The 25,366-nt window shown below is 51.1% G+C and overlaps 1 long non-coding RNA gene across 1 annotated transcript; it reads right to left on the bottom strand.

Annotated features, from left to right (window-relative positions):
* Positions 1 to 412: 412 nt before the first annotated feature.
* Positions 413 to 4,076, bottom strand: LOC122465845. Its single transcript, XR_006290945.1, has 2 exons — positions 4,022 to 4,076; positions 413 to 595 (listed from the first exon to the last, which is right to left on the bottom strand). It is a non-coding gene; the product is annotated as an uncharacterized LOC122465845 (long non-coding RNA).
* Between the last annotated feature and the right edge of the window lie 21,290 nt (positions 4,077 to 25,366).

Genomic DNA, 25,366 nt, shown 5'->3' with positions numbered 1-25,366 from the left:
AGATAGATAGGTAGGTAGATAGATAGATAGGTAGATGAATTGGATGGGGATGGATGGATAGATAGATAGATAGATAGATAGATAGATAGATAGATAGATAGAAGACTTGACAGAATTCAATTTTTATTTTTTTATCATTTCAATTGAGAATATTGATGTCTGTTTTTAAGCAAAAAGAAAAGGAGGACTTGTGGCACCTTAGAGACTAACAAATTTATTTGAGCATAAGCTTTCATGAGCTACAGCTCACTTCATCTACTGAATGCATACGATGAAGTGAGCTGTAGCTCACGAAAGCTTATGCTCAAATAAATTTGTTAGCCTTGGTCTACACTAGGAGTTGAGGTCAAATTTAGCAGCATTAAATCGATTTAACCCTGCACCCGTCCACACGATGACGCCCTTTTTTTCAACTTAAAGGGCTCTTAAAATCAATTTCCTTACTCCACCCCCAACAAGGGGATTAGCGCTGAAATTAGCTTTGCCGGGTCAATTTTGGGGTACTGTGGAAGCAATTCGACGGTATTGGCCTCCGGGAGCTACCCCAGAGTGCTCCATTGTGACCGCTCTGGTCAGTATTCTCAACTCAGATGCACTGGACAGGTAGACAGGAAAAGGCCCGTGAACTTTTGAATTTCAATTTCCTGTTTGGCCAGCGTGGCAAGCTGCAGGTGACCACGCAGAGCTCATCAGCAGAGGTGACCATGATGAAGTCCCAGAATCGCAAAAGAGCTCCAGCATGGACCGAACGAGAGGTACGGGATCTGATCGCTGTATGGGGAGAGGAATCCGTGCTATCAGAACTCCGTTCCAGTTTTCGAAATGCCAAAACATTTGTCAAAATCTCCGAGGGCATGAAGGACAGAGGCCGTAACAGGGACCTGAAGCAGTGCTGCATGAAACTTAAGGAGTTGAGGCAAGCCTACCAGAAAACCAGAGAGACAAACGGCCGCTCCGGGTCAGAGCCCCAAACATGCCGCTTCTATGATGAGCTGCATGCCATTTTATGGGGTTCAGCCACCACTACCCCAGCCGTGTTGTTTGACTCCTTCAATGGAGATGGAGGCAACATGGAAGCAGATTTTGGGGGCGAGGAAGACAATGATGATGAGGTTGTAGATAGCTCACAGCAAGCAAGCAGAGAAACTGGTTTTCTTGACAGCCAGGAACTGTTTCTCACCCTGGACCTGGAGCCAGTACACCCTGAAACCACCCAAGGCTGCCTCCCAGACCTGCCAGGCGGAGAAGGGACCTCTGGTGAGTGTACCTTTTAAAATACTATACATGGTTTAAAAGCAAGCATGTTTAATGATTAATTTGCCCTGGCATTTGCGGCTCTCCTGGATGTACTCCCAAAGCCTTTGCAAAAGGTTTCTGGGGAGGGCAGCCTTATTCCATCCACCATGGTAGGACACTTTACCACTCCAGGCCAGTAGCACATACTCGGGAATCATTGTAGAACAAAGCATTGCAGTGTATGTTTGCTGGCGTTCAAACAACATCCGTTCTTTATCTCTCTGTGTTATCCTCAGGAGAGTGATATCATTCATGGTCACCTGGTTGAAATAGGATGCTTTTCTTAAGGGGACATTCAGAGGTGCCTGTTTCTGCTGGGCTGTTTGCCTGTGGCTGAACAGAAACGTTCCCCGCTATTAGCCACGGGGAGGGAGGAGGGATGAGGTGCTAGCCATGTGGTGGGGGAAGGCAAAATGCAACCTTGGAACAAAAGCACATGTGCTATGTATGTTATGTTAACAGCAAGGTTTACCGTGAAAGAGTGTACCCATTGCTCTATAAAATGTGTCTTTTTAAATACCACTGTCCCTTTTTTTCCTCCACCAGCTGCATGTGTTTCAAGGATCACAGGATCTTCTCCTTCCCAGAGGCTAGCGAAGATTAGAAGGCGAAAAAAACACATTCACGATGAAATGTTCTCTGAGCTCATGCTGTCCTCCCACACTGACAGAGCACAGACGAATGCGTGGAGGCAGACAATGTCAGAGTGCAGGAAAGCACAAAATGACCGGGAGGAGATGTGGCGGGCTGAAGAGAGTAAGTGGCAGGCTGAAGAGAGGGCTGAAGCTGAAAGGTGGTGGCAGCATGATGAGAGGAGGTAGGATTCAATGCTGAGGCTGCCGGAGGATCAAACTAATATGCTCCAGCGTATGGCTGAGCTGCAAGAAAGACATCTGGAGCACAGACCGCCGCTACAGCCCCTGTGTAACCAACCGCCCTCCTCTCCAAGTTCCATAGCCTCCTCACCCAGACACCCAAGAACGCAGTGGAGGGGCCTCCGGCCACCCAACCACTTCACCCCAGAGGATTGCCCAAGCAACAGAAGGCTGGCATTCAGTAAGTTTTAAAGTTTTAAACTTTTAAAGTGCTGTGTGGCCTTGTCCTTCCCTCCTCCACCACCCCTCCTGGTGCTTCTCTCCTCCACCACCCCTCCCGGGCTACCTGGGCAGTTATCCCCCTATTTGTGTGATGAATTAATAAAGAATGCATGAATGACTTTATTGCCTCTGCAAGCAGTGATCGAATGACTTTATTGCCTCTGCAACAATAAACAATGACTTTATTGCCTCTGCAAGCAGTGATCGAAGGGAGGAGGGGAAGGTAGTTAGCTTACAGGGAAGTAGAGTGAACCAAGGGGCGGGGGGGTTTCATCAAGGAGAAACAAACAGAACTTTCACACCGTAGCCTGGCCAGTCGTGAAACTGGTTTTCAAAGCTTCTCTGTTGCGCACCGTGCCCGTCTGTGCTCTTCTAACCGCCCTGGTGTCTGGCTGCGTGTAACCAGCGGCCAGGCGATTTGCCTCAACCGCCCACCCTGCCATAAACGTCTCCCGCTTACTCTCACAGATATTGTGGAGTGCACAGCAAGCAGTAATAACAGTGGGAATATTGGTTTCGCTGAGGTCTAACCGAGTCAGTAAACTGCACCAGCGCGCTTTTAAACATCCAAATGCACATGCTACCACCATTCTGCACTTGCTCAGCCTGTAGTTGAACAGCTCCTGACTACTGTCCAGGTTGCCTGTGTATGGCTTCATGAGCCATGGCATTAAGGGGTAGGCTGGGTTCCCAAGGATAACTATAGGCATTTCAACATCCCCAACGGTTATTTTCTGATCTGGGAATAAAGTCCCTTCCTGCAGCTTTTGAAACAGACCAGAGTTCTTGAAGATGCGAGCGTCACGTACCTTTCCTGGCCATCCACGTTGATGCTGGTGAAACGTCCTTTGTGATCCACCAGTGCTTGCAGCACTATTGAAAAGTACCCCTTGCGGTTTATGTACCCGCCGGCTTGGTGCTCCGGTGCCAAGATAGGGATATGGGTTCCGTCTATGGCCCCACCACAGTTAGGGAATCCCATTGCAGCAAAGCCATCCACTATGACCTTCACATTTCCCAGGGTCACTACCCTTGATAGCAGCAGATCTCTGATTGCATTGGCTACTTGCATCACAGCGGCCCCCACAGTAGATTTGCCCACTCCAAATTGATTCCCAACTGACCAGCAGCTGTCTGGCATTGCAAGGTTCCACAGGGCTATCGCCACTCGCTTCTCAACTGTGAGGGCTGCTCTCATCTTGGTATTCATGTGCTTCAGGGCAGTGGAAAGCAAGTCACAAAGTTCCATGAAAGTGCCCTTACGCATGCGAAAGTTTTGCAGCCACTGGGAATCGTCCCAGACCTGCAACACTATGTGGTCTCACCAGTCTGTGCTTGTTTCCCAGGCCCAGAATCAGCGTTCCACCGCGTGAACCTGCCCCATTAGCACCATGATGCCCACATTGCCAGGGCCCGTGCTTTGAGAGAAGTCTGTGTCCATGTCCTCATCACTCTCGTCACCGCGCTGACGTCGCCTACTTGCCTGGTTTCGCTTTGCCAGGTTTTGGTGCTGCAAATACTGCTGGATAATGCGCGTGGTGTTTAATGTGCTCCTAATTGCCAAAGTGATCTGAGCGGGCTCCATGCTTGCCGTGGTATGGCGTCTGCACAGAAAAAAGGCGCGGAACGATTGTCTGCCGTTGCCCTGACGGAGGGAGGGGCGACTGACGACATGGCTTACAGAGTTGGCTTACAGGGAATTAAAATCAACAAAGAGGATGGCTTTGTGAGAAACAGAATGGCCCCCTGAAGGATAGAACTCAAAACCTCAAGGATAGAACTCAAAACTGGGTTTAGCAGGCCGTTGATTTCATGGAGGGAGGAAGGAGAAAATGAATACAAAACAAATCTGGTCTATTTCTTGTTTTGAACCACTTCACCTATCTTTATACACCTTGCTGGCAGCAGACTGTGCAGTACGACTGCTAGCCATCGTCATCTCCTGGGTGCTCGGCAGAAGACGGTGCCGTATGACTGCTGGCCATCGTCTTCTGCCGGCTGCAGATTAAAAGACAGTGCACTGCCGGTTGGACTGAATCGCCATGAGACGAAACTTAAAAGGGAAATGACCTGGCTGAGTCACTCCCATGTTTGCCCAGGCGCCCCTGACCTCATCGAGGTCAGTTAAAAGAGCACCCTGCACTACGTTGACGACGGCTACCAGTCATACTGCCCTGTTTGCTGCCAAAAGGCAATAAACTGCTGCCGTGTAGCAATGCAGTACCGCGTCTGCCAGCACCCAGGAGACGTACGGTGACGGTGAGCTGAGCGGGCTCCATGCTTGCCGTGGTATGGCGTCTGCACAGGTAACTCAAGAAAAAAGGCGCAAAACGATTGTCTGCCCTTGCTTTCATGGAGGGAGGGAGGGAAGGGGGGGCCTGATGATATGTACCCAGAACCACCCGCGACAATGTTTTAGCCCCATCAGGCACTGGGATTTCTACCCAGAATTCAAATGGGCGGCGGAGACTGAGGGAACTGTGGGATAGCTACCCACAGTGCAATGCTCCGGAAGTCGATGGTTGCCTCAGTACTGTGGACACACTCCGCCGACTACATGCACTTAGAGCATTTGTGTGGGGACACACACAATCGACTGTATAAAAACACTTTCTACAAAATCAACTTCTATAAATTCGACCTAATTTCGTAGTGTAGTCTCTAAGGTGCCACAAGTCCTCCTTTTCTTTTTGTGGGTACAGACTAACACGGCTGCTACTCTGAAACCTGTTTTTAAGCATTTAGACTAATTTTATTGATTTTTATTTTCACAGTGGCACAGAATTACGGAGTTAAAGCTTTTGTTAAAATGGTATCTATTTAAACTTTCACCATGATAGGAAATTGTTGGGGGGGTCAGACATTGCGGGTGGCAGACAAGAATTATTTAATGACAGTTGATATTGAGATTCAAAACATTAAATCTTTATAACCATTAAAATACAAATTGTCAACGGCATGTGTCAAAATACAAAGTCAATATCCTAAAATCAAACTCTAATCAGTTCTCCAGCAGCATTTGTCTTACTTTGCCTACCTGTACGTTTTGATTATTATCAATGGAAATATGTTTTCATCAGCTTGAGTCTGTGTGATGAAATCAACGGTTACGGACATTGAGAGATAAAAATGGAACCCTTCCAAGCAGACAGACAGAGTTTGTTAAACACCCTGTTACTGCTTCAAGCGTAGCTCTCCTTCATCCAGCATGTCCCACATGTGTCTGAACTCTTGTGCCGTCTTCAGATTGCAAACTCATTGGGACAGACCCATTGTCTCTGTCTCTATTTGCATGCTGTACTGTGCACCCTGATGGCACACAGTTAACAATAAACAATAATAATAACCTTGCCATGTATATGTGCTTTAATGTCCCAGGTAGCACGGGTCTGAATACCTAATGCCTTGCTGATTGTTATTCACTCTGTATTCAATGTTAAAAAAAACCACACACACACACAAAACCACCAAGCCTATAGTTAGAAAGCGAGATAGGTCTGCTTAATTTCAGGCCATTATCTCCCGGTAATTGCTGGAAGGATTTCATTCAGTGCCAGCGCGATGGAAGCAAATCAATTTCCCCACCCCCCCCCATGAAAAAAAAACCCCAAACCCTGCTGTTCTCCAAGGGGTTCGGGCTTTCAGTCCGCGGCTGGGAGCGAGAGCCAGGGCTCCTTTATCAAATTCACATTTCATTTCCAGAGCATGCCGGAGCCGGGATGTAAATTTATAATGAGAAAAAGGGACAAAACAAAAAGACAGCACCGGGGAAATGCTAATGGGAGAAAATGAAGAATAATGGACAGACAGACAGACATGCATCTACAGTGACAGAGAGAGACACTGAGGCAAAGAGAGGGACACAAACAGAGACACATGCACAGAAATGCACAGAGGTGTGCGGGCACCTACTCACGCAGAGGGTTTGTCTGCACAGCGGCTCTGCAGCTGGAGGTAGGCACCCGCGTACGTACGCTAGAGATTGGGCAGGCTAGCACCCCGCTGGCTAGCCCGTGCTGCTGGGGGTGCCGCCGTGACCACACTCTGTTTTTAGCACGCTAGCTCAAGCAAAGCGAGTGCGGGTCCTTCTACCCAGGCCGGGAAGCACGCTCCCAGCTGCCATGTAGACGTACCCTGAGAGAGACACGGACAGACACACAGACACAGAGCCAGGGAGAGAGAAACACACACGGATGCGTGTGCACAGCCAGACGGATGGAGCACCAGAGACAGAAACACGCAGAGACCCCCACCATACACGCGGGCACACACCCAGAAAGACAGACACAGGCGGTCCTGCTGTGCAAGGTGAGAGCCCCCCTCTCCATCAGCTTCAGTGGCACGTGAGGGGGCTCACCACCTCACAGAGGGCTGGACTGTGACCTGGCCCTAAGACTCTTACTGGGGCCTTCATACTGCTACGCACGCTCCCAACCGTGTACCAGTTCAGGCTGCATACGCATCGCGTCGGAGAGTCCGGCTTGTGTGGCCCTTCCGGTGAGACCATGCCTGGAACGCAGACACCCAGTGCCGCAAAGACAGAGGGTGCTCAGCCAACATCAACAATTACCAAGGGCGACTGGCAGACAAGGCCAGAAATCGGGCCGGATTCTACCATCCTTGCTCCATGAGTCATAGAATCAAAGAATATCAGGGTTGGAAGGGACCTCAGGAGGTCATCTAGTCCAACCCCCTGCTCAAAGCAGGACCAATTCCCAACTAAATCATCCTGGCCAGGGCTTTGTCAAGCCTGACCTTAAAAGTCCATAATGATCTTCCTCCATGGGTCACCCCATTGAAGCCAGCAGGATTCGTCCTGGAGCATGGCGCCCCGCCTCACAATTCAGGGCACCTTGATCCAGTCCGCAGTGAAGAGCTGGAAGGGTGATTTACGCCAGAGAGGCTGCAGGGAGACCCTAGCCATGTGCAAGAGTGAGACGGGAATAGGCAGAAAGGAGTCAAGGCACCAGTTCCCCAGGGGACGTTATCAGGGACGGCATTGCTGTGTCTCTTTGCCATGGTCTCCAGCATTAGGCCGGGGTTCGTGAGACAATTGAACGAGGTGCTCCCCCTTGGTTCCGTCTGACCTCACCTTGCAATGTTCCTGTGTTCAGGGTGGCTTAGATTCATGGCTTCATAGAGAGAGAGGCCAGAAGGGACTCTTATTCAGTCTGACCTCCTGCATCACACAGGCCGGAGAGCCCTCCCAGCAATCTCTGCAGCAAAGCCCTCACTCCTGTTTGAGTGGGAGCGGATCATTTAGAACAAGACATTCGGTCTCAAGCGCAAGGCTACAAGCAACCGAGACTCCAGTGTGTCCCTCGGGGAGCTGTTTCACTGGTTCATTACATGTGCTGTCAGAAAGGTGTGCCTCGTTATTGCAGCAAAGTCATAATCAAACTTTGACAGCCCACATTGTCCATTGCTTGGTCAGGATAGACTGCACCCTCAGCAAGTTTGCGGATGACACTAAGCTGGGGGGAGAGGTAAGTACGCTGGAGGATAGGAATAGGATACAGAGTGACCTAGACAAATTGGAGGATTGGGCCAAAAGAAATCTGATGAGATTCAACAAGGACTAGTGCAGAGTCCTGCACTTAGGACAGAAGAATCCCATGCACCGCTACAGACTAGGGACCTACTGGCTAAGCAGCAGTTCTGCAGAAAAGGACATGGGGGTTACAGTGGACGAGAAGCTGGATATGAGTCAGCAGTGGGCCCTTGTTGCCAAGAAGTCCAATGGCATATTGGGCTGTATTTGTAGGAGCATTGCCAGCAGATCAAGGGACATGATCGTTTCCCTCTATTCGGCATTGGTGAGGCCTCATATGGAGTATTGCGTCCAGTTTTGGGCCCCCCACTACAGAAAGGATGGGGACAAATTGGAGAGAATCCAGCAGAGGGCAACAAAAATGATTAGGGGTCTGGGGCACATGACTTACGAGGAGAGGCTGAGGGAACTGGGCTTATTTAGTCTGCAGAAGAGAAGAGTGAGGGGGGATTTGATAGCAGCCTACCTGAAGGGAGGTTCCAAGGAGGATGGAGCTCGGCTGTTCTCAGTGGTGGCAGATGACAGAACAAGGAGTAATTGTCTCAAGTTGCAGTGTGGGAAGTCTAGGTTGGATATTAGGAAACACTATTTCACTAGGAGGGTGGTGAAGCACTGGAATGGGTTCCCTAGGGAGGTGGTGGAATCTCCATCCTTAGAGGTTTTTGAGGCCCGGCTTGACAAAGCCCTGACTGGGATGATTTAGTTGGGGTTGGTCCTGCTTTGAGCAGGGGATTGGACTAGATGACCTCCTGAGGTCTCTTCCAACCCTAATCTAGTATGATTCTATGAAACTATCATCAGATTAATCTTCCCAGAACCCGGCTAAAGATTCTGGCTGGCCAGCTGGGAACACCTCCTCCTCTGAGTACACTAGAAACGGGGAGCAAATTTCTTAACACCTCTCCTCTTTGGGGCACTCCTGTTGAGTACCTATGTGGGGTGAAAGCTTTTCCATTACAAAGACAGTCCCATTTTACTATCCCCCAGTTGCATAGGAGAAGGAATAATTGCCAGTCACAGGTAATACAGAGTCCTCGCTGCTAAGACTGAAAAAGCCATTCATTTGTTGTGTGCACCTTATTTCTAGGCTGCACGGGTGGGGGATTATAAGTAGAAATTGAGAGAAGGGAAATGAAGGCTGATTCTCATGAGGTTTCCACTACCTTGGGCCACAATCTCTTGAGAACTAGCTGCAAGATTCTGGCACAAAATCCCAACCCAGAGGAGAGCCTTGGTATGCAAACCCCAGCTGGAGGGCTCATTGCTCTGAGAACCAGCCGACCCTGCACCAGACCTCCTCGGCCCATCCTTCATGATTCATTACTTCCTGTTAGTTAATAATCGCTAATTATGAATTCTGAAAGACTAATCGGTCACTGATAAGTGCTTATTGGGAACAGGCAACAGGGAATGGATCACCCAATGATTACTGGTTCTGTTCAGTCCCTTCGGGGCACCTGGGGCAGGCACCGGCATTGTGATTTCCTGGGGGGTGCTCAACCCCTGCTCCACCCCAGGCCCCACACCCACTCCACCCCTATCCCCAGGCTCCCACCCCCACCCCACCTCTTCCCACCCTGTTCCGTCATCCCCCCGCCCGAGTGCGCCTCACCTGAGCGCCTCCCTCTCCCCCCAGCACCTTCTGCACGCCGCTGAACAGCTGATCACCCGGTGGGCGGGAGGCACTGGGGGGAGGGGGAGGCGCTGATGGGTGGGGGCTGCTGGTGGCTGCTGAGAATCCACTATGTTTCCCCCGTGGGTGCTCCAGCCCCGGAGCACCCACGGAGCCGCTGCCTCGGGGGCACCTGGCTCTGGCCACTGTCGGAAGACGGGACACTGGGCTGGATCGACCCGTAGGGCCGTTCTCATGATAATTACTGCCGCTAAGTATTGACTTTTAATTAGGCGCGTGGCTCGCGGTGGGTGGGTGTGGTGCTGCCCTGTGCAGCACCTGCCCTGCTTCCAGGCACAAGCCTCTCCAGGGATCCAGACCAAGGTCCGAGACCTCCAGATCACAGGTGCCAGGTCAGCTGGGTAGCTTCAGAGCAGAAGGCCTGTCCTGGCTTCCAGTCCTGCAGGGAATCGGCAGAGCGATCTTTCCTGATCTCATTGCCCCGGGGTAGGACACAGGCCACCTGTCGGAGCTGTCTGTTCCTGGGGACTGCTCCTGCAAAGGACTCAGCATCCACGGGGCTGGGCTAAACGCCTTCCACTCCCGTCGGCTCCAGGGGAAGTCCAGGGTACCAAGCACCTTGGCCGAGGCTCTGAACTGAGCACAGCGAAAGGGAGGCAGTGAGCACAGGCCAAGCTCCATCACAGCTCCTAGGAAGGGGTGTGGCCGTCGAGGTTGGGGGTGTGGTCAGGGCCCTGGCCCGGCACGCATCGAGGGGGAGTACACCCTGCAGGTGTGAACAAGTCCGCTCAGCTCCTGGGGCCCTGTCGACACTGGGATTTCTCTTCAACCCTGGGGGTAGCTGCACCAAAACCCCCTACCACCCACAGCAGTGCAGCGAGGCTGCAAACCCGGGCAAGCTCTCCTGGTGCAACTCACGCTGCTCCCATGGAAATGGAGTCCAGTGCAGGGGCCTGGTTCTCCATCCCCCCACCCCTGGTGTCCTCAATTTACACTGGGGTACGGTGAGCGCCAAATGCACCCACCCTGCTCTGGTGCTAATGACAGCCCGGCAACAGACAACATGCGCTTAGAACTCTGCATTGGTGCAGTGCCGGGCAGCTCAAGGCTAGGCCTGCCTAGGTGATATTCTAGCATGCTAAAAATAGCCTTGTGGCCAGGGCAGTGTGGGCAGAGGCTTGGGTTGCTATTTTCAGCACGCTTGCTCAAGCAGAGCTGGCATATGTGCATAGAATCATAGAATATCAGGGTTGGAAGGGACCTCAGGAGGTATCTAGTCCAACCCCCTGCTCAAAGCAGGACCAATCCCCAGTTTTTGCCCCTGATCCCTAAATGGCCCCCTCAAGGATTGAACTCACAACCCTGGGTTTAGCAGGCCAATGCTCAAACCACTGAGCCATCCCTCCTCCCATCTACCCCATCCCTCCCCCCACTGAGCTATCTCCCCCCATCTACCTGACCTGAGACTTGCACACACACACTCCCCCGGCTGCACTATAGACATGCACATGGGTCCCTCAGCGCCCCCTGCTCCTCCTGGAGACAGGCACTATTCAGCGAGCAGGCTCCCTAAAACAGTCCATATTGCAAATTCCCTCAGAAAGAAGCTGAGAATCCTTTAGAACTGGCTTTATTCCCCTCTGCGCCAGGGACGCTGGCGCAGGAAAAGCAAAGAGAGAGGAACCCTGAAATTGATTCTTACCTCATATCATTAAAAAATGGATTGCTGGAGCGCTGTAACATAAAGTAAGAATCAATCTTATTTTTGAACACCAGAAATAACCTAATGAAATACAAGATTGAGTCTGAATATGGGCTTCTTGGTGCAGACCCTGTGGGAATTGATTACAGAATTGAATGGCTCTGAGCTGATAAGATGAATTTGGAATAAATCTTACTTTTAACTACTCCCTTTTTATGCTCGTAAAAAAAAAGAGAGAGAGAGAAAGAGATTGATTCCAATCAAAACTTCTTCTAAAAAGTGAGACAGTTTCGATTTGTCACTGCGCTTTTTCAGCGGAACGGCACTGAGCTTTGGAGTCAATCTCGCCTCTCGTTATTCGCTCCCCAGAGAGGAAAAGCAGGAGGCACAATATTTCTGATTTACAACTTGAAACGAGACAGTAATGATCATAATAATCAGGGCGAGAAGCGGGAGAGGGCCTCAGGCGGAAGGGGGCTCCCTCCACGGGTTCTGCTACGGGAGATGCTGGTCAGGAGCAAAAGGCTGTGAGCTCTGCTGACTGTATTGTCGGTGGTTAGCTGCAGCATCCCCTGCTCTTCCAGCGCTGGGGACCCCCCGCCTATGTTTGCTGCTGGCCCTCACTCCTGATCTGCAGTCCCCCCTGCTACTCCAGACCTGGGATCCCCCCGCCCAGCTCTGCCGGTGTCCCTGAATCCTGACTGGCTACTGTCACAGCCCTAGAAACCTGGGCTTTAGCAAGAGTTGGGATTGACTGATAAAATTTGCTTTCGCTTTTGTGTTCAGACAGCAGTTGGATTCCCTAGTGAATGAGGCATTTTCTGACTTCCCCTAAGGGGACTTATCCAAAGAGAGAATAGGGCCCATGTGAGATGTGAGGGAGTCAAACATTGTCCTCAAACTGTACGTTAGTGCCACATAGCATTCGCTGGTAATTCTGTCCCGTCCCCCTTCCCCCCCTGGGAAATTTCTTTTCATTTTCTTCCAAATTTTTCCATGGCAATTTTCAGGTTATTTGTCAAAAAGAAAATTGAAATCCAGACATTTGGGGTGCCAGAAAACAAACGTTTCCAAGATAGTTTCCATTTTCGGCAACTGACAAATGTTTGGGTTTGGAGTTTGTTTTAACCAAAAACCTACAAAAATTTCAAAAAATGAACAAAAGAAAAAAAAAGAAAAAAAGGTTTTGGCTTTTTGACAAAGAAGACCCCAAATATCACCAAAACTGAACATTGTCCGGGGGAGCTTCTATTCGATGACAGAGCCATGTCTCGTCAAGAGTTGTTTGGAATGAAAAATCTGACCCGCTCTGGCACCAGGCCTGTGGGATTGCAGGTGGTGGCCTGGCTCCCTACTCACACCTCTGCTGTGTGAGTACACGGGCCCTTCAGACACCCTTCAATTAGCGATTCGGGTGATCAATGATAAAAAATTCCAACTCCGCCAGCATTGACCCCAGAGTGTGGCGAAAGGGAAAAAGACACCGCCTCTCCCCTCTTCCTGCCATGACCTGGCTGGAATTTCAGGCTGAAAGGCCTGGCTGGCCATATACTGCAGCTGGCATCTTCCAAGCTTCAGTAGCTGGAAAGGCAGCCAGTTGGTCCGGCTGAAGAGCAATTTATTCTCCCATCCTAGTGAAATCTGGTCTGCATTAAAAATAACAAAAACCCCTCCAAGCCCATTGTGTTTAAATAATGTTAAAGGTCTGACTTAAAGCAGCGAAAGCAAATTCCAAGGCCTAATGAAGAAGGATTGTCTGGCACGGTAATAATAATAAACTTGGTGCACATGTGTAGAAAGGGAGAGACTTGCATATGAGGAGCTCACAGCACGATAATTAAGTAGGTCTCCCAACACCACTGGAGCACTATAGGTAAGGGTTATCCCTATTTTCCAGCTAAGGAAACTGAGGCACAAAGAGGGACTTTGTCAAGGCCATAAAGAGAGCTAGTGGGAGGATTGGGAATAGTCTTCAGTGCTAACCATTAGACAACACTCCTCTCCCATGGCTGGAAATTGTGCTAGGATTGGAAAACTGACTCCTGGGGTCTCCTGACCCTTGGGAGCTTTGCTACTCACTGGCCATACTCCCTGCCATGGCCAGAAGCAGAACCAATGAGTCCTGACTTCCCGTCCTCTTCTCCAGCCCTTGTATCACGCTGCCATTCAACACCAGGACAAGAACCCCAGTGGCCCGACTCGTAATTCCCTGCTTCAGCCACTAGCCAGCACATTCCCACACCGCTACATCACATATCTGCCAACAGGGTCACACGGCCAGACAGCGGCAAACCCAACACGCAGCATGGGCTTGCTGGAATTGGCTTCTCTCAGTGACCCTGCCCTGCAAGGCAACGGGGAAGCCTCAGCCAGAGCCCCACACTCAGACCGGGCCCCCTGTTTCAACAACTGATTGGAAAGCCAGCAAACTGGAGAGAGTTCGAGGCAGAGCAATGAGATGAACAAAGGGTTTGGGAAATAAGCAATGGTCTCAAGTTGCAGTGGTGGAGGTCTAGGCTGGATGTTAGGAAACACTATTTCACTAGGAGGGTGGTGAAGCACTGGAATGGGTTAGCTAGGGCAGTGGTGGAATCTCCTTCCTTATTGGTTTTTAAGGTCAGGCTTGACAAAGCCCTGGCTGGGATGATTTAGTTGGGGATTGGTCCTGCTTTGAGCACGGGGTTGGACTAGATGACCTCGTGAGGTCTCTTCCAACCCTAATCTTCTATGATTCTATGAATTCAGGGAGAGGTGAAGGGAGCTAGGGCTTGTTCACTAGGGGAAACTGCTGCTCCCAGGGGAAGAGAATTTGCAGACAGCCACCAACTAGCATCTTTAGCCACAGAACAGAGGAGACTGAACAGAAGCGAGGGCTGGAATTGCAGGTAGCAAATGCGATGGTCTCATCAAGCCAGGTCGTCAGCTGGGATAACTCAGTGCACCTCCAGGGAGTCGATTCACACTAGCTGAGCTCCCAGCTCCTTGGCTTTAGCGATGGAAGTGGGGCCAGAGTGGGGACAGGTAGAGCCTTGAGTCTGCCCTTTTCCTATGCACTGACATGAAGGAGAGAGTCAGCTGTGCCAAGGTACTTCCCTCCCAGGAGCAAAGGGAGGAATAAGGAGACAAGCTATGCCTTGGTCTGTTCATAGGACAATGCACCTTTGTCCTCAGGGCTTGTCCCACAGGGCATGGGTGGTGGGGACAGACCCACCAGCAGAGGAACACACCGGCACCCAAGAAGCATCTGAAATGGAGAGTGATCCAGGGACCCTCACAGCTGGGTGGTGGCCAGGAGGCCCAGCTCAGCTGCTGAGTAATGGGTGAGCTTTGTAATCCACCAGGATCCTCCTGGGTCCTTGAGGAAACCTCTCGAGAGGAGACAGCAGCAGACGTGGCCAAAGTGCCTGGCTGGAATCCAGCCCACGAACACCCTCTTCTCTTCTCTGAAAGGGGACTGTCCATCAATACTCTGGCGATCGTCTCTCACGCCCTCCAGCGCATGTGCCTGGAGCAGGGGCTGTTGAGTCAGAAGAAGCCAGGAGACGCCTGTCAGAGTCGAGGCGAGTTTGGCCAGTGGAGGCGTCGGGTTCCAGCATGCTCTGCTCCATCTGCGTGGAGGTTGATGGTGATGATGGAGAGAGATGTATGGCTGATGACAGACAAAGACAGATTTGATTGGCCAGCTCTACAAGTGCTGCAAAAGTAGGAAAGTGTCAGCCCCAACCTGGTCTACCTGGGGGGGCAGGCACAACCCACCCAGGACAGGGTCACAGGCTCTGCTTGGGGCTTGATCTCCTGTGCTGTTTGTCAGCAGGGACCATTCCTGCGTGGCCTGTGGTGGCTTGCTCTGTCTTTCTCTGTCTCCCAGGGTCTGGGTTAGCCTTTCCTCATCTCTTCACACTGAGATGTCTTGGAAGATCCCTGATCGGTTGAGAAAATCTCTCTCATGCCAGGGCGTCTTTGGGACGTTGGAGTAGAAAGCCTTGGTCTCTTCTTTGTCACACTTATTGCACAGTCACTCCTCTCTGGGTTTCAACAATACTTTGGGCCTCCTCCCTCATGCCTGTTAACGTTAGAAATCTTACCAGAGAGAAGCAGACTCTGTGGTGCGAAATCAACAGGCAAAAACTTATGTGCTTTGATCACATCAGGTAGAGATGGAAATGACCTTGAGAAAGTGATCCAGGGAGGAATGGCGGCGGGTCATCCTCATTGGGGACAACCGGGGAGGAGATGGATGGGTGGCGTGCGACAGATCACGGGGAGGTCAGCTGCTGAGCGTGCGAAGGTAGCGATGGACGGAGAAGCCTTCCAAAAATTCTGCTATGAGGTCACCAGTCTTCAGACATGAAAAAACTGGTCTTTACATGGTTTATATCTAGAGTCAGTGAGACAGATAGAGCTGGGGAGAGATAGTGAGACAGATAGAGGGGTATATGCGGGAATAGATGGTGTGTTTATGGTAACAGATAGTGAGATAGATAGAAGAGTATATATGGGGATAGACAGCGAGCTAGACAGATGTGGGTGTGTGGGGTTAGACAGCGAGAGAAATAGAAGATTCCGTATTTGTAGTCACCTCAATCCTTTCCCAAGGCCCTCACAGCCTTGTTAATCACCTGGGGGTGCTTACGTGCCACAATTTGCATGGTAATTATAATTAATGGGAACAGCAATAAAGGAACTCGAACGTGTGATGTTGTTATCAAGACAAAATTATCCCAGAACAATTCGGTGATTACAGTTTGCAGAGGATGGAGCTAATTGTTACAGCTCCTTGCTGTGCGACACGCTCCCTTTGCAGCCACCATGGGAGGCCCGCTCTCCCAGCCAGCTGGCAGCTCTAGGCATCTGCGTGGTGCAGAGGAGTCGGGGCACTAGCTTCGGGGCCCTGAGATCAAGCCCCAGCTCAGGAGCAGATGGAAAGGAGTCTGGTGAGTTTCACCCAGATTCTAGACATCAGGTACCCTCCCCATGAGGGCTGGTTTCTGCTGAGCTGGGATGGAGGTGAGGGCAGAAGCGCATCAGCAAAGCGGAGGTGTGTGTGTCGGCCTGTGTGCATCCTGGCTGTAGCCTACACCCTCAGCCCCCTACTTCCACAAGCACCAAATGCACTTGCAGTGCTGTTAGGGAGAAACCGCCCGCCGTGCCCTGAGCACACCAGGGGCTGGGGGGCTCTGCGAAGTGGCCAGTCCTGCCGCTAGAGGGTACAGAGGGGGGGCATGGGCCATGGCACGCTGACCAAGTGCCACGGGAACAGCCTCTCTTGCAGCAAGCGAGGCTTCCCCAGCCAATCCCCGGGAAGCAAAAGGGTCAAGTCTCTTCCTCCTCTGGGCCAGGGGCATCCCAGCCACACCTCTGTGCCTTCCGGGGAAGCATTGACTGAAGCTCGCACACCGGGATCAGTAACTAACAAAGCATCCGCAGGCTGCAGTTTTTCCATCTGTCCCTAGCTCTAACCCCCTTCCCCTCTGCCAGAATCTGCACCAGGCCTTGGGCAGAGGGAAGGACTTGGAATAAATGGAAGCAGCCAGGCTCAGTATGACATTCTTGGGTGGGGAGGGTTACAGGGCAGGTGATAACACAGCCCCTCACTGGTCTGGATAATGCCCTGGAGTGTCACACTCTGGTAAACAGAAGCACCAGATGGAGGGGAAACAACTCAGCTGACTGACGAGGTACTGTACAGCTTTCTACCTCCAAGATGCCCGTTCCAGGCTGGCAGTGACAGCAGGCCCATTCTTAACAGAGAGCTGTTTGGAGCCCTCAGGGCGACAGGAGTTTCTTAGGTCTCAGTCCAGCCCATCACAAGACAGCTGTCCCTATCCCAGCACCATTACATCATGCAGCAGCTCAGTGATCCATCTCTGAGTTTGGCGCATGGAAGAGGTAACAGGCTATGGCATTGCTTAGCAGCTCTTAACAAATCCTGGGCTAGCCGGGATTTCATGATCACTACTATGGAGCTTGGCAGGAACTTCACAGGGATAGAGTTCACATCCTCCCACTCAGCAATCCCCACTCTCTACCCCTTGAACTAAAGGAGACTCCCCACTAGGTGCTAGGAGCGTAGGGCTCATGAAACACAGTTGAGCTCTTCTGGTTTTCTCCAGCAGAGGGCAGCGGTGCACACTGGCCTGTTGCATTCTATTTTTATGTGCCATGAACCGTCCCAGCAGAGAGGCTGGTGACCTCCACCTTGGCTTGTGGATAAAGCCCGGCATAAGGGTTGTGGTGCCGGGGCTTACCCAAGCCTGTGGATAAGCAGAGACCTCCAGTTTTCAGAGCTCACAGGATGTGTCTACACTACAATTAAATACCTGCAGCTGGCCCCTGAGGGCTGACTCAGGCTAAGGGGCCTGGGCTAAGGAGCTGTTTAATAGTGGGGCAGACGTTCGGGTTGAAGCCTGGGCTCTAGGACCCGGCAAGGTGGGAGGGACCCTGAGCTTGGGCTGCTGGCATGGGCCAGCTGCAGGTGTCTGATTGCAGTGTAGACTTACCCACAGTCCAGCTCTCTTCACCAGAGGAGCACGCCAGTTTTTGCCTTCTCAGCTGGAACCTGCAAAGAAAGAAGCCGCGATGCAACATGACTGTGTGTTGTGCAGCATCTCCGGTGCCTGCTGCATCTCCAAAGGCTGCAGCCGGGGGCGGGGGGGAATCAGAGCAGTGCATTAATAATTATAGAATGCAGCCTCGTTGGCATGTTTTATGGAGGGTAGCTTGAATCACTTACCCTTCAGAGCAATAACGGAGGTAGGGAGGAGTTAGGAGGCCGAAGCAGGAGAGGGGAGAGGTGTTTCCTGCTGAGGTTTGGAGTGAGATGAGGGTGAGATGGCAAGTTGTAGGGAGGCTGTACCAGTGGCAGGAGTGCAGAGGAGAACCTTTTATGCGAAGAGAGGTGAGATTGTGCAGAGAGAGAGAGAGCTGGCAGGAGAACCAAGGCGGACACGTGGTCTATAGATCAGACTAGACCAAGCAGAAATTTTGACCTCGAAGAAAACAAAAATCACACTGATAAAGTTTGCAGATGACACAAAATTGGGGCGTTGGTAAACAATGAAGAGGGCAGGTCACTGATTCAGAGTGATCTGGTTTGCTTGGTAAACGGGATGCAAGCAAACAATAATGTGTTTTAATAGAGCTAAATGGAAATGTATCCGTCTAGGAACAAAGAATGTCGGCCATACTTACCCAGTGGTGAACTCTCTCCTGGGAAGCAGTGTCTCTGAAAAAGATTTGGGGGTCACGGTGGATAATCAGCAGAACCGGAGCTTCCAATGTGACGCGGTGGCCAAAAGCGCTAATGTGATCTTGGGATGCATCACCAGGGGAATCTCGAGTAGGAGCAGAGAGGTGATTTTACCTCTCTACTTGGTCCTGGTGCGACTGCGGCTGGAATGCTGTGCCCAGTTCTGGTGCCCACAATTCAAGAAGGATGTGGAGAGGGTTCAGAGAAGAGCCGTAAGAATGATTAAAGGACTAGAACACCTGCTGTAAAGTGATAAGCTAAATAGATTGAGCTCTTTGGGTCTAACAAAGAGGAGGTTAAGGGGTGACTTGATCTCACTCTACAAGTACCTACACAGGGAACAAATATTTAATCATGGGCTCTTTGCTCTAGCAGAGAAAGGTATAAAACGATCCAATGGCAGGAAATCAAAGCTAGACAAATTCAGACCAGAGATAAGGGATAAATTATTGACAGTGAGGGTAATTAGCTGTGGGAATAATTTACCAAGGGCTGTGGTGGATTGTGGCAAATTTTAAATCAAGATGAGATGATTTTCTAAAAGGGGGCAGGTCTCTGGCCTGTGTTTTACAGGAAGTCAGACTAGATGATCACAATGGTCCCTTCTGGCCTTGGAATCTAGGAATTTTGGGTGCGGGCTGGTGAACTTCGGTTGACAATAGCCAGGTGCTATTGGCTAATTGACCATCCACCTCAGGCTTCCTCCTTCCCTCTCCAATGAGAAAGAATCATGACCATACGGACACCCCATTCTGAGGACAGTGTTATGGAGCGGGATGCAGGTGGTCCTGCCTAGTAGTCAGAGCAGGAGTCAGGCCGAGTGGGTGGAGCAGCCTTCCAGGTTGGGGAACGAAGCCAACAGTCAGCACCAGAGTCAACTGCCAATTACCAGAGCCAGGGGTCAAGCCAGAGTCAGAACCAGGAATCAAAGCTGAGGGTCAGAGCTGAGGTTGGATACCAAATGCCAGAGCCAAGGGTCAAGCCAGAGACGGGGCCCGGGTTGGAAGCTGGAGGCCGGGGCCAGAGTCAGGACTGGTGACTGGTGACTGGGGGAGAGGGGTAAGAGCGGGAACTGGAGGAGAAGCAAGGATCAAGCACAGAGCAGGAGCGTGGTGGGAACAGGAGCAAAGGCAGGAGTGAGGCAGGAGCCAGGAGCGGAGCAGGACCAGGGCTGGGTGCAGGAGGCAGGCCCACGCAGGGGCCAATGCAGCCACAACGGGAAACCACCTTGTTACCCGGACAAACTTCCTGTGCTGCCTTCTAGCTTAAATAGCGTCGTTGGACCAATCGGTGGAGCTGGGCGATCCTCCAATCAGGGCTCCTGTGGGCGGGTGTCTTGGCTGAAGTTACAGTCCGATTAGCTTCTCAGCCCACCTGGTTTTAGCAGACAATAGGTGGAGGTCAGGATGCAGCAGCTGTCTGGGGACTCCCAGACCATGGTTCAAGACCTGGGACATCTCAGATGGCTTCCTAGCCCTGGCTACGAACTCCTTGATCATGGCTCATGATGCTCCCATCCTGCTGGCTGTGTGGTGTAGGTGGAGTGAGGATCACCAGGCTGTGGGGCACGTCTGTGGAGAGCTGACCTGGGATCTGCGTTCCACTCCTTGCTCTGCCCGCATGCAATCAGTGGGGGCTGGTTCTGCTCGAAGTTCTGACTTACTTCTACGTCTATGCAGATAGCTCCCAGATACAATGGTGATGGGCACTTCAGACCCTTCTCTATCGGCATGACTATCAAACCTGCTCCGGTGAGAACATGTTGCCCCAGAGCGGCTGGAAGCTCACAGAGGGTACAATGCCAACTATGTACTGGGGAGGAGGGCAGAGAGGAATGGAACCGGGGAAAGTGAGAGACATTTGAGAGAGAGGCTGAGATAGGAAGGAGAGATCTTGGAGATGGGAAAAGAGAGTAAGAACTGAAAAAGGAAAGGAAGGGAGAGGGGACAATAGAAAGCCCGGCGAGGGGCTGCAATGGATCGGGGGGGACAGGGCAGGGACTCTCTCAGATGGGGAGGGTCTGGCCCGGGTGGGCTGACAAGTATGGTGCTGGAAGGTGCTGCATGGATCAATTGCATTCAGGCCACTGAGGAGCACTGGAGGGCTCTCACATGCCCAGCCCTGCCTGTCCACGCCAGCCCCAGTCCCGTGCTCACAACCTGGGACCCCAGCTCTGAACAGGCTGGGAGAAAGGTCATGGCAGGAGTCACCCTTCCATCATCCTAGGCCCTCACCCCTGGGGTCTGCTCAGCAGTGTGGGTGGGACTGGATTGCTGGGAGAGGCAGAGACGGGAGACTCGCCACGGAGAAGGCTCGGTGCTGTGTTCATTGCTTTCTGGCCACTCGCTGCATCACAGAGGTTTTATTCATTATCTCCCTGGATTATCTCCAGTTTATCAGCTCGGCGAAGGAGCCTTCTGCATTGGCAGTGCGAGGTTGGCACCGCTTCCCGCGAGGCGCTGGGGATCTTGATCAGAAGCCTCCTGTGGAGGGAACACATGGGAAAAGAAAAAGACGATGGGTATCAGGTTTGAAAAATTAAAAAATCAAATAATTCAATCCCCTTGGAAACAATGGCCACCTCTCGGAACGCCCCTCTCTGGAGATCCCCACGCCGACCATACCACTCAGCCAGACTCCCAGCCTTGGCTCCAGTGATGCCCAGCGCTCGAATAGCAGGGGTTGCAGGGCAGGACAGAGGAGGGGTATCAACAAAGCCGTGTGTGTGTGGGGGGGGGGGGGGGGGGGGGGGGGGAGCCCAGAGCTGGGAAAGCAGAGAAGCTGTGGGTCAGGACTGAGGCACATTGGCGTGGGGGGAAGGGAGTCGTGTGTGCTCATGTGGGGAGCACCCCGAGGCTGGTAGGAGGATGGCTGTGGCTCTGGAACCAGGGGCAGAGCCGTGGGTGCGGCGCCCAGGACTGAAATAGCAAAGGGGTTTTGCCACTCCAGCGTGAGGTACGTAGAGATGAATAAACTCCCGGTGGCTTTCCTCTTTAATGAAAACAATTGCAGCTGGAAATGCTGGGAGTATTAAGAGCCGCGGGAGCTCCTGCAGGTTGGCTCGTATCTGGATTAGATTTGCATTAAGGAGGGAAAACGAGTCGGGCTCAGTATTGGTTTCCACAAATATTTGGCTTTTTAAAAAAGGCCCAAATCTGGAGCTTATCACCTTCAGACCCAAACAAAACGTAATGGGTACAGAGAGCAATAAAAAGATAACAGGAACAGCAAGGGAAGGGGTGCTGGAGATGGAGCCTTCATCTCCTGGGAGGAGACGGAAGCATAGAGCACAGGGCTCTGGAGAAGCCGGAGTGGGAGCCAGGAACCACTCAGCATTGGTCCTAACACTGACAGCAGTTTCAATAGAGTGCTAGGGGCAAGCACTGGCTTGCTTTGGGACTTTGGTGAAGTGCCCTATGTCCCAACGTAACCAGGACAGTCCTGCTTTACTACGGCACATGTCCCAGGATCTTCTACCAGGACATCTGGAATGGCCTTTTTGATTCCGTCAATGAAAACATTTGGTTTTGTTTACCGGAACGAGATGCTTTTTCCAGACCTATCCCTGCACCGAGCAGCTTAGCTTTGTGTTTACCAGGAACTAACAGTCTCCAGGACGGATGGCCAGAGCACAGAGTGAAGGGAGAAGTCCAACAAGTGTCAAGACCACCAGCGCTGAGATTTTAGCTTGGATAGAAGGAGACAGGTCTGGAGCAGGGAGTCATCAGCACAGTGCTGGTTGTTGAATGTGTTTGCAGATGAGACGACCCAGAGATAAGGTGCAGAGGGAGAAGAGAAGGGGACCACGGATGAAGCCCTGTGTAGCCCCCACTGAAAGGTGACAGGGCATGAAGCAGATCCTCTAAAGGACACGCTGAAGGAGCAATTAGAGAGGTAGAAGGAGAACCAAGAAAGGACAGAGTCACGGAAGCTGAGGGGGCACAAGATTTCAAGGAGAAAAGCTTGATCAACAGGTCAAAGAAGATAAGGGTGGAGTGCTGGTTCTCAGCTGTAGCTGGGAAAAGGTTTTTAGAGACCTTGGTGACAGCAGTTTCAATAGAGTGCTAGGGGCAAGCACCAGCTAGGGTCTCACTAGCCTTTGGGCAAGTTTCTCCATCCGTTCACTGAGGATAATACTCTTTATCGCCATCGCTGGAGTGGGGCTGTGAGTGGGTGTCTGTGGGAACTAACCAGGCTCTTCCAAGTTCTTCACTCTCTGCACTTGCTTCACCGCTGCTCCACACATGTGGAGCATCCTCTCCCAAACTGATCCCTCTCCTCCTTCACGTCCCTCCTCAAGACCAACACCTGCCAGGACACCGCCAAGAAATCAGTCACTCAATCATGGCTTAAGGGGCAGGTGGCATTCATTACCTAGCAATAATTACCGTGAAATAAAAATCTCTCTCGCTGACCTTTTCAAAAACAGCTGAGGGCATGTCTACATCATAATCAACAACCCATGGCAACGAGACTCAGAGCCCGGGTCAGCTGAAGATTGGCAGAGCGTGCTTCAGGATAGGCTGTACAACCCCCACCACCCCCACCCCAGAACCCTGCATTATCTCTACGGTCTAGACAAGGCCTCAGAGTTTAAGCTGATTGAGGCAGAGACTGGGTATTTATTGCCTGTGTTCAAAACCCTACGATTTATTATGATGATTACTGTTGTTGTATTCATAATTCAGTGCCTAGAATGCTTTGGGAACTTTACAAATATTGCTATTATTTAAGCATTGCTGTAGCCCTGTGTGAGTTAAAAGAACTCTGCAGAAATTAACTAATTAATCCCCACGAAATGTCCCCCTCCCGCCCAATGTAGGAAGCCCTATTTCAGATGGGGAAACTGACGCACGGAGCAGGGGTGTGACCACCAGGGGTCACAAAATGAGAAAGTAGCAGGCCCAGGGTTTTGGAACCTGGTGTCCTGAGTCCGAGCTGCAGTCCATGCTGCCTATTTATTATTCTAAAACGCTGAGCAAAATTTGACCTGCCTGTCCTTTGAATCGGTTTGAAAGTGCTGTATAAATGCTCGGGTTTGTTATTCCAGCCCCACCGAGCCACAGCTTGGTACACAGAAGCAGCATACAGCCCTAATTTCCACAGCAACCAGCTATGATGTCACAACCAGGGGATTAAGATTCCAGATGGGAAATAAGCAGCGGGAGCCAGCGAAATCTTCAGAAACAAAGATCTTCTTTCCATGCAAATGTCCTTCTGCAATAAAAGTCGGGGGGAAAGAGCAAATGACAGAAAGTGACATCGGCAGCATCGTCTCTTAATAGGATATTTTTTCTCCCCTGGGCTTCCCGGGAGGCAGGAGCGGGTGGCTTAGACAGATGTTTGCTGATCAGATATGCTGAGGATTGGGCCCAGAGGGAACGAACTTGAAGCGATTCAGTTATGAAATAATAACACTTTCCAACCGCTCCTAGAATGGCAAGCGTAATGTGTTCGATAATGATCAGAAACATCAAGAGAGTGAGGAAGTCTTTGGGAGCGTTTTCTGACGAGACCAAAGGTTAGGTGGCGAATTTTCAAGCCAGTAAAAATTAATTGTCAGGGAAATCGCTGGTGGGGTTAAGGAACAATGAGTCTTCGCATGTCTCCAAACAAGCCAACACTGGGCAGAGACGGAGAACCTGAGAGTCTCAGAAGGAGAGGGGCAGTTTCATTTTCTGCCCCACACGTTCACAAGCAGGAGGAAAGACAATATTCTCAGAAGAGGCTATCGGCCAATCCACCCTCTACCCCCTGTATTGCGGTTCCCACCCACGGCTAGGGCGCCTCCTTGTGTCTAGGTCTGAGAATGTAGCTGTCACTGCATCGAGTGCCCCCTTGCTGTCCACTGCTCACTCTGGGATAGTCTCTCTTCACCATTTAGTCCACCTCTTCTGGGGTCATCAAGTCCAACAGGACCCCTTGTCACGCTGCCTGGAGTGGCTCACGACCACAAGTGCCGACCTCAGGGCAGACTGTCAGCAAACAGGGCAGATGCCCCAAGCTGCTGGGGTGTTCTATAATTAGATTTCACCAACCGAGTGCCAAATGTAAACTCCTGGATCACAATACCAGTGTTACCACGGAGTCACAGACAGTCCCCTTGGAGGCTCCTATCTATCTTGCCACCCAGACAGACTGGATAAATGGTCACTCACACCAAAGATCACATCACATTTAGGTCGCTCCCAGTCCCAAGAGACCAGTCACTTACCCCAGATCAATTCGCACTCTGGATCTTACAGCAAAGACAACACTGGCCGCCAATTCTCTAGTAAACTAACGAAAGGTTTATTAGCTAGGAAAAAGGAATGAGAAGTTAATATATACACAGGTGAGTCACAGTTTGTAATTCCAAATGGTGGAAGTGATGTAATAAACTGCCAGTCTCCCAAAACTCTTTTCAAGGGACCCAGATTGTCTCTGGGGATCACAGAATCATAGAATTGTAGGACAGGAAGGTACCTAGAGAGGTCATCTAATCCAGTCCCCTGCAGGACGAAGTATTATCTAGACCATCCCTAACTGGTGTTTTCTAACCTGCTCTTAAAAATCTCCAACGACGGAGATTCCACAACCTTATTAAGTAATTTATTCCAGTGCTTAACCACCCTGACACTTAGGAAGTTTATCTTGATGTCCAACCTAAACTGCCCTGGATGCAATTTAAGCCCATTGCTTCTTGCCCTCTCCTCAAAGGTTAATGAGAACAACTTACCTCCCGCCTCCTTGTAACAGCCTTTTATGTACTTGAAAACAATTATCATGTCCCCTCTCATCATTCTCTTCTCCAGACTAAACAAACCCAGTTTTTTCAATCGTCCCTCATAGGTCATGT

The sequence above is a fragment of the Chelonia mydas genome, chromosome 5 (genome assembly GCF_015237465.2).
Source record: "Chelonia mydas isolate rCheMyd1 chromosome 5, rCheMyd1.pri.v2, whole genome shotgun sequence".
Classification (NCBI taxonomy): Eukaryota; Metazoa; Chordata; order Testudines; family Cheloniidae; genus Chelonia; species Chelonia mydas.
The sequence above is the reverse complement of the archived record's forward strand: the minus strand, read 5'-3'. Positions and strand labels throughout refer to the sequence as shown.